Below are 8,722 nucleotides of genomic sequence, written 5' to 3'. Positions count from 1 at the left end.
AAAGGAAGTTAGACAGGGAAGGAGGGAACGAAGCAGCACCAAGTGGCAGCAGCCTAAAAGGGAGTGTTAGAGCCCAGCAACTTAGATGGCCCATAGATTATTTGGGAATCCAAAAACATCAGACTCATAGAACCAGAGAGTAGAATGGTGGTTGCCGGGGGCTAGGGAGTGAGGGAGCAGGGAGATGTTGGTCAAGGGGTACAAACTTTCAGTTGTAAGATGAATAAGTTTTAAGGATCTAATATATAGCATAATGATTTTAGTTAATAATACTGTATTGTATACTGGAATTTGCTAAGAGAGTAGATCTTAAGTGTCCTTACCATACATACACATACACACACAGGCACAAATGGTACTATGTGAAGTGATGGGTATGTTAATTAACTTGATTGTGGTAAGCATTTCACGATGTATATGTATATTAGATCATCACATTGTATAACTTAAAAAATCATGTTGTACAACCTAAATATATACAATTTTTATTTGTCAATCATACTTCAATGAAGTTGGAAAAAAATTAGAAAATATTCCCCCTTCCAAAAAATTATTTGAATTGTACTTGAACCTATTTTGCAAGTTTGAGATTATTTCAAAATAAAAGGAATATATAATGATATTTAATCTCATATGAACTTTATTCAATAGTGAGTGCTTCCATATTACCTGTTTACTTTGAGCTGTTTAAGAGAATATTTTTTGTTTCTTAGCTTAACATTTCAAATCTCCAAAGTTATTTGGATAATTGAGTCATTTTTAATATTTTAGTTCTTTTTGAAGACCACAGAAGAAAGCAATTGCCTTTTTTTCTATGTTTGGGAAATAAATCTACCTGCAGAAAAATAGGAAAAAAACAAAAACAAACAAACAGAACAAAAGAAGGTGACAGTAGGAAATGTACCAGAAAAAGAAAGAGATTATCACATTAAATGTAAATGAGGTAAATTTTTGAAATGAAAAAGTGTACTTTTCAATTTCCTGGGCATTGGGGATGTTGAATTGTAGTTAGATGCATAAACCCTAAGGGGCTAATATGCATAAAAGTCATAGACAAGGTATAGCTGCCTCCAAGAGCAAAGTATATAATGCTTGACCCTTAGTAACTTCTCAGTTCTTTCTCTCTCATTTGTCAAACTTCAGGACAATTAAATATACCCTGATAATATAGGCAAATAGTAAACTGGGTAGAGGTGTTTGATATTTAAAATAATGCAAATATTACTAATATTACCAAGCCACCTGCCACTAAAAAAAAATAATAATTCTAACCAACAATGGAACAAAACTGTTCACATTTTCACACAATTCCACCCTTCAAAAATATAAAGAAAAGTACATGGTTTTAGCTATTTAATATAAATAAGAAAAATCTTGTTTCCTTTGGCATCTTTAGAAATTAACTAAACTACAGCAAAAGGAGGTGATTATATAAAGAAATTTATACTGAAGCAAACATATAGGGGAAAACCCCAGCAACTTGTGTTTAGTATGCAATAAAATCAACTACAAGAGTTTATTATTCATTAGGAAAGCCTTACAAGTTTTTGGAAGAACCGCCACATCTTAACATTAAAATATATTTAATAATGGTTATTTTATTGCTTCTAAGATTATTGAGAAGTCAAATGAAGTTATGCTGAATTTATGGTTCAAAACTATTTTCCAAACACTTCACCATTATAATTTAGGATAAGTAACGCTTGAAGAAAGCAAGCCTTTTATAATATGGCTTTCAATATACAGGCTTACTTTAATTCATTCTGATTCCATTACATTTTTGTTATTTTTCCATTGGCCCTGAATATTTAATAAGAACTGTGTTTCTGTGTATAGAACAGCCTACACAAATCCATTTCACCCTTCATAAAATGGTCACATTAGTGTTTGAGCTTGCAAAACTAATAATTTTCAAACTTTTGAACTTAGAATGAAATGTTTAGAAAGTCTGGCTATGTACAAGAGAAGGTTAAGTTTTCAATTCTCATATTATCAGAAACATCATAAAGAAAGCTAGATTTATAACACACTTCTATTCCTATGTGCATTTGAAGTATGTAGAGTAAAATACCAACACAGCTTTCATGTGTCAATAGGGGGAAATGCAAGCAAGAGTGACTTTTAAAGGATCCAGGGGTCTTCCCTGGTGGTGCAGTGGTTGTGGGTCTGCCTGCCGATGCAGGGGACACGGGTTCGTGCCCCGGTCCGGGAAGATCCCACATGCCGCGGGGAGGCTGGACCCGTGAGCCATGGCCGCTGAGCCTGCGCGTCCGGAGCCTGTGCTCCGCAACGGGAGAGTTCACAACAGTGAGAGGCCCGCGTACTGCAAAAAACAAACAACAACAAAAAAAACTGCAAACAGTTGTACCTAAGAAGTTAGGTACAAGCACGCAAGTAAATTCACAGCCACAGAGGGTCCATGTTAAAAACAGTTAAGGTAGCTGTGATGCAACACCAATAATTTGAATGGCCCTGACACACTCAAAATATTATCTTAATTATTCAACGAAATCCTGAAGCAGACTCTTGCTAGTCTTGGTACATTGCTAAACACTAAAGTAGCATGTTCTTTCCATGGTTTTAGCTTAGCTCAAAGAATTTTTACACTATTAAATAAGAAAAAAATTAAAGTATTTCCCCTTTTTAAATTTACAGACGTTTAATTAGCTTTATTTACAGAGCAGGGATCTTTTTCAGACTCCAGTGGTGCCTAGAAAACTTCAATAGGCAAGAATGCCAGTTTAAAAGAAATCTACGCAGAATCCTACAAATAACAGATGTTGATGCTCCTCAAGAAGGGGCAAGCTTGACTATATCAGCAGCTCTATGTCTCAGTTACTACTCAGAAGCAATTCTGATGCAGTCTCTACATCTCATGATTCTGAAGACAAAGCCACTATTACCGCATTCCTATCAAAGCCCATAGCACATAGGTTTTCTATTTTTTTGGTGTATTCTGGACTAGAAACTGGTGCTCCAGCATACACATGTGCCCAAAGTCGAGGTGTCTATTTGAACATTTTGGAATTTTGTTTGTACTGATTTGCTACTACTGCATCTTGCGGATCATCTGGTTCTGCAGCTGCCAGTAGTGCTTGCAATGACAAAAATACCGTGCGGAGAGTCATTGCTGCTGCCCATTGATCTTTCAGGATATCCAAACAAATAGCCCCTGTGATGGAACTAATATTAGGATGCCATATTTTAGTGATAAACCGGATCTTAGGGGGATTAAATGGATATGTTTCAGGTATTTTAATCTCTAGTTGATATCTTCCTCCTTCATATGGTGTGTCTGGAGGTCCTGCTATTTCTCCTCTTAATTCTGTAAAATTCTCATCTACAAGATCTACTTTAATTTGATTTTTGCTCAGAAAGATCCTGATTTGATTAAAAGGATGTTAATATCAACAGCTATCTGTGGTTGATGAGAGACTGTTGCCTAATTTGTCATCTTTGTACATTTCTTCTCAATTCTTGTAGAAGAGCAAAGGGATAGGATTAGGACTGCCTCTGTTCCCAACAAATATTAATAGACTGTAAGCTCTTATCCCCATAATCATACCCTTGATTTTGTCGTCACCTAAACCTGCACCTTCTCCAAACTCCACTTCAAGTTTCTCAGATTCCCAACCTCCGTGGATTAAATAAATTCACTTTGGTACTCCAATCCCAGTTATTAGCTGGCTTCATCAAAACCAATATTTTAGTTTTATTTCATGTTCATTTTAAAGGTTAAATTATCAATAGTACAAACATGTATAACTCATCATTTATTTTATTTATTAATTAAAAAAATTATTATTTATTTGGTTGTGCTGGGTCTTAGTTGCGGCTCACTGGCTCCCTTGGTGGCAGCATGTGGGTTCCTTAGTTGCGGCAGGTGGTCTCCTTAGTTGTGGCTCACAGGCTCTGTAGTTGTGGCATGCATGTAGGATCTAGTTCCCTGACCAGGGATTGAACCCGGGCCCCCTCCATTGGGAGCACGGAGTCTTAACCACTGTGCCACCAGGGAAGTCCCTCATCATCATTTATTTTAAATGATACTTGGTTATTATTCAAATGACAAGCTAAAGTTTTGAGTTTTTAAAAAATTATGTCTTTCTTGGTTGTATAAACTTATAGTCTTATGATTTTTAAAGCTTTGTAAATATTGTTAATTAGTATACCAATAATATATAACTTATTTTGCATAACAGTGGCAACAATAATAGTAATAGCTAATACATATATAGTGAACATTTACTATGCTAGCTTTGTGCTAAGTGTTTAACATGTTTTAACTTATTTCATTCTTACAATAATCTTTTTGAGGTATGTATTTTATTATTCCAATTTTATGGATGAAGACATGATTCCCACATAAGAATTTGTCCAAGGTCACACAACTAGTTAAGTGGCAGAGCTGAGGTTAGAACCAAGGCAGTCTGGTACCTGTGTCCAAAATCTTAATCATTATGCTATATTCAGTTATGCATAGTGAAAAATAAAATGAATAACTTAAGTCCAAAAAGTGATTGAGAAGGGCAAAACAAATCAATTAAGTGAAAACATTATATACTGAAATTATTTTTCCTGTCCATAAATAAGAAAATTCAGGGCTTCCCTGGTGGCGCAGTGGTTGAGAGTCCGCCTGCCGATGCAGGGGATGCGGGTTCGTGCCCCGGTCCGGGGGGATCCCACGTGCCGCGGAGCGGCTGGGCCCGTGGGCCATGGCCGCTGAGCCTGTGCGTCCGGAGCCTGTGTTCCGCAACGGGAGAGGCCACAGCAGAGAGAGGCCTGCGTACCACAAAACAAAACAAAACAAAACAAAACAAAAAACTTAAGAAAATTCAGATATAGATTTTATATATAGACTATGACAAATCTTTATTGCTTTTAATAACACCCATTCTTGCCTTATACATTATATCACATCTTTAATGCATAGACTTAAAAACAACTAGCTGCTGCTGTACTAGAACAATAAATCTATTGTTGAGCCTAGTATATTAAATTAATATATCATGGATCTATTATATATTCCTTTTTTGTTTTTAATTTATTTTTTCCACATTGGGTCTTCGTTGCTGCGTGAGGGCCTTCTCTAGTTGCAGCGAGCAGGGGCTACCCTTCGCTGCGGTGCATGTGCTTCTCACTGCAGCGCATGTGCTTCTCACTGCAGCAGCCTCTCCCATTGCGGATCATAGGCTCCAGGCATGCAGGCCTCAGTAGTTGCGGCACGCAGGCCCAGCAGCTGTGACTCGTGCGCTCTAGAGTGCAGGCTGAGTAGTTGTGGCGCATGGGCTTCATTGCTCCGTGTCATGTGGGATCTTCCCAGACCAGGGCTTGAACCCATGTCCACTGCATTGGCAGGCGGATTCTTAACCACTGCCCCACCAGGGAAGTCCCTCTTTTTTTAAAAAAAAATTTATTTATTTATTTGGCTCCCCCGGGTCTTAGTTGCGGCACACGGGAATTTTGTTGCCATGTGCAGTATCTTTTTAGTTGCAACATGTGGGATCTAGTTCCTTGACCAGGGATTGAACCCAGTCCCCTGCATTGGGAGCTCAGAGTCTTAGCCACTGGACCACCAGGGAAGTCCCCCTATTATGTATTCTTACAAGATTAACTTTTTCTCCAGTAGTATAAAATGGTTGAAATTAGTGATAGTTATAATTTTTTTTTTTTTGTGGTACACGGGCCTCCCAATGCCGTGGTCTCTCCTGTTGCGGAGCACAGGCTCCGGACGCGCAGGCTCAGTGGCCATGGCTCATGGGCCTAGCCGCTCCGCAGCATGTGGGATCTTCCCGGACCGGGGCACGAACCCATGTCCCCTGCATCGGCAGGTGGACTCTCAACCACTGCGCCACCAGGGAAGCCTGATAGTTATAATTTAAATGAAGGAAATAATTCACTTTGCAGTACAGATAGAAAAACAGGGCTTCCCTGGTGGTGCAGTGGTTAAGAATCCGCCTGCCAATTCAGGGTGCATGGGTTCGAGCCCTGGTCTGGGAAGATCCCACATTGCCACGGAGCAACTATGCCCGTGCACCACAACTACTGAGCCCTCACTCTAGGGCCCGTGAGCGGCATATACTGAGCCCACGTGCTGCAACTACTGAAGCCCACGTGCCTAGAGCCCGTGCTTGGCAACAAGAGAAGCCACTGCAATGAGAAGCCCATGCACCACAGCAAAGAGTAGACCCTGCTTGCCGCAACTAGAGAAAGCCCGTGCGCAGCAATGAAGACCCAATGCAGCCAAAATAAATAAATAAATAAATAAATTTAAAAAGAAAGAAAAACAGATGACTTCATAAATGGGGAATATATTGTTGATTTTCTTCACCTTATTTTTAATTGTCTTTATGATTTACCAGTAGCAAACAGGATTCTGTTTGGGGGCTACCCTATACTTTGTTTTGACCATACTTGTTGAGTGAATATTAATAGTTGTACTTTCCTCTCAAAAAAATTAATCTGCCCAAAAGAGGAGATAAAATGCCAACCTCAGCTGTAATAAATAGCATATATGTTCATTAAAAGCAACAACCCTTTGGTTACATTTTGGATTTAGCATTGAATGCATCATCTTTCCTTTAATTTGAACATTACATCTGTGTACACACCTGTAAGCATTCTTATAATATGAAAAGCTGTCTCCCTGCATTTTTGGATATTATGAATTTGGGCAGATTTTAAAAAGAATTTTTAGGCTGAAAAATTCATATAATGAAATTTATGTTTCTTTAAAGGTAAACGCTTACTTGAACAGCCTCATTTAAATATCTTTTACCTTTTTTGTGTTATAAAAACAACTGTAATTCCTAATTTGTAAAAATTTTCTTAAAATAATTTGCTAAGCAGTTGGTTAAATTTCTTTGAAAGTATATTTGTTGAATTATTCATAATTAACAAAAACTGGTTACAGTGATATAATGTTCCATACAGCATATAATATTCCTCACCATTTTTCTTGATAGTATTGGTTAATGTTCACTCTCAGGAAGCCCCTTAGATCATGCTTTATCTCCTTTGTACTTTTGTGATCCTTATGGGGTTATGGAGTATAATAATATGACCTTCTATCTTATAAAAATAGACTGAACTATTTCTGAAAGAAGTGTAATAGTCAGCAGAGCTGCAGCAAGAGAGGCTTTCACAGGGTTGATAGGCTGTGAAACTGTTGAATGGACTTTGGTTTCAAAGACATCTGTTTTAAATTAATCTTGGTCAGATACATGCCATTGTAGACAATTCAAATGCAATTGACTTTCTGACCTTAGAACAAAGAAATATCATACAATAATTTTTTTCAGTATAAAATTAATTTTTTTGAGGCTTAGTTGCTGTGGTATAGTACTGGAGCTCACTGAAAAGACAATGGAGGAGGGTATTTGACGTTTCATTGATTTTTTAAGGAAAGCTTGATTTTAGGGAATTGAAAATGTGTATGGAGGAACATAGGCCATTCTGGAAGCCAACATGTAGAAGTTGTTCCATTGGCAGCATTTTTCAATAACTGATATAGCAGTTAATTGTTTGAATAAATCCTTGTGTTGAAATTTCTTAGTTCTACACAATATTCTTTGGGTTTTTTTTTTTTTTTGGCTGCACTGGGTCTTCATTACTGCACTCGGACTTTGTCTAGCTGTGGTGAGTGGGGGCTACTCTTAATTGCAGTGCGCAGGCTTCTTATCGCGGTGGCTTTTCTTGTTGCTGAGCACGGGCTCTAGGCACGTGGGCTTCAGTAGTTGCAACCCATAGGCTCAGTAGTTTTGGCTCACGGACTCTAGAGTGCAGTCTCAGTAGTTGTGGCACATGGGCTCAGTTGCTCTGTGGCATGTGGGATCTTCCTGGACCAGGGCTTGAACCTGTGTTCCCTGCATTGGCACACGGATTCTTTTATTTTTTATTTTTATTTTTTTAACATCTTTATTGGAGTATAATTGCTTTACAGTGATGTGTAAGTTTCTGCTTTATAACAAAGTGAATCAGCCATACATATACATATATCCCCATATCTCCTCCCCCTTGCATCTCCCTTCCATCCTCCCTATCCTACCCCTCTAGGTGGTCACAAAGCACCGAGCTGATCTCCCTGTGCTATGCAGGTGCTTCCCACTAGCTATTTTACATTTGGTAGTGTATATATGTCCATGTTACTCTCTTACTTCGTCCCAGCTTACCCTTCCCCCTCCCCGTGTCCTCAAGTCCATTCTCTATGTCTGAGTCTTTATTCCCTTCTTGCCTCTAAGTCCCTCATGACCATTTTTTTTTTTTTTTAGATTCCATATATATGTGTTAGCATATGGTGTTTTTTCTTTCTGACTTCACTCTGTATGACAGACTCTAGGTCCATCCACCTCACTAAGATAACACAATTTCGTGTCTTTTTATGGCTGAGTAATATTCCATTGTATATATGTGCCACATCTTTTTTTGGGAGGTGGGTGCATGTATCTTTTATGTTTTTATTTTAATTTAATTTTATTTTTAAACATCTTTATTGCAGTATAATTGCTTTTCAGTGGTGTGTTAGTTTCTGCTTTACAACAAAGTGAATCAGTTATACATAAACATATGTACCCATATCTCTTCCCTCTTGCGTCTCCCTCCCTCCCACTCTCCCTATCCCACCCCTCTAGGTGGTCACAAACACCGAACTGATCTCCCTTTGCTATGCAGCCGCTTCCCACTAGGTATCTATTTTACGTTTGGTAGTGTATGTATGTCCATGCCA

The 8,722-nt window shown here is 38.3% G+C and overlaps 1 protein-coding gene and 1 pseudogene across 1 annotated transcript in view; one reads left to right on the top strand and one right to left on the bottom strand.

Moving 5' to 3' along the window:
* Positions 1-8,722, top strand: part of ZSWIM5 (zinc finger SWIM-type containing 5) — a 264,541-nt gene that overhangs the window by 30,493 nt on the left and 225,326 nt on the right. The gene's annotated exons all lie outside the window — the stretch shown is intronic.
* The window catches only part of LOC103078999 (ubiquitin-conjugating enzyme E2 K pseudogene), a 29,541-nt pseudogene continuing 23,650 nt past the window's right edge, over positions 2,832-8,722 (bottom strand).

Source organism: Lipotes vexillifer, unplaced genomic scaffold (genome assembly GCF_000442215.2).
Source record: "Lipotes vexillifer unplaced genomic scaffold, Lipotes_vexillifer_v1.1 scaffold961, whole genome shotgun sequence".
Classification (NCBI taxonomy): Eukaryota; Metazoa; Chordata; class Mammalia; order Artiodactyla; family Lipotidae; genus Lipotes; species Lipotes vexillifer.
Note: the sequence above shows the minus strand (reverse complement) of the source record. Positions and strands in the feature narration are given on the sequence as shown.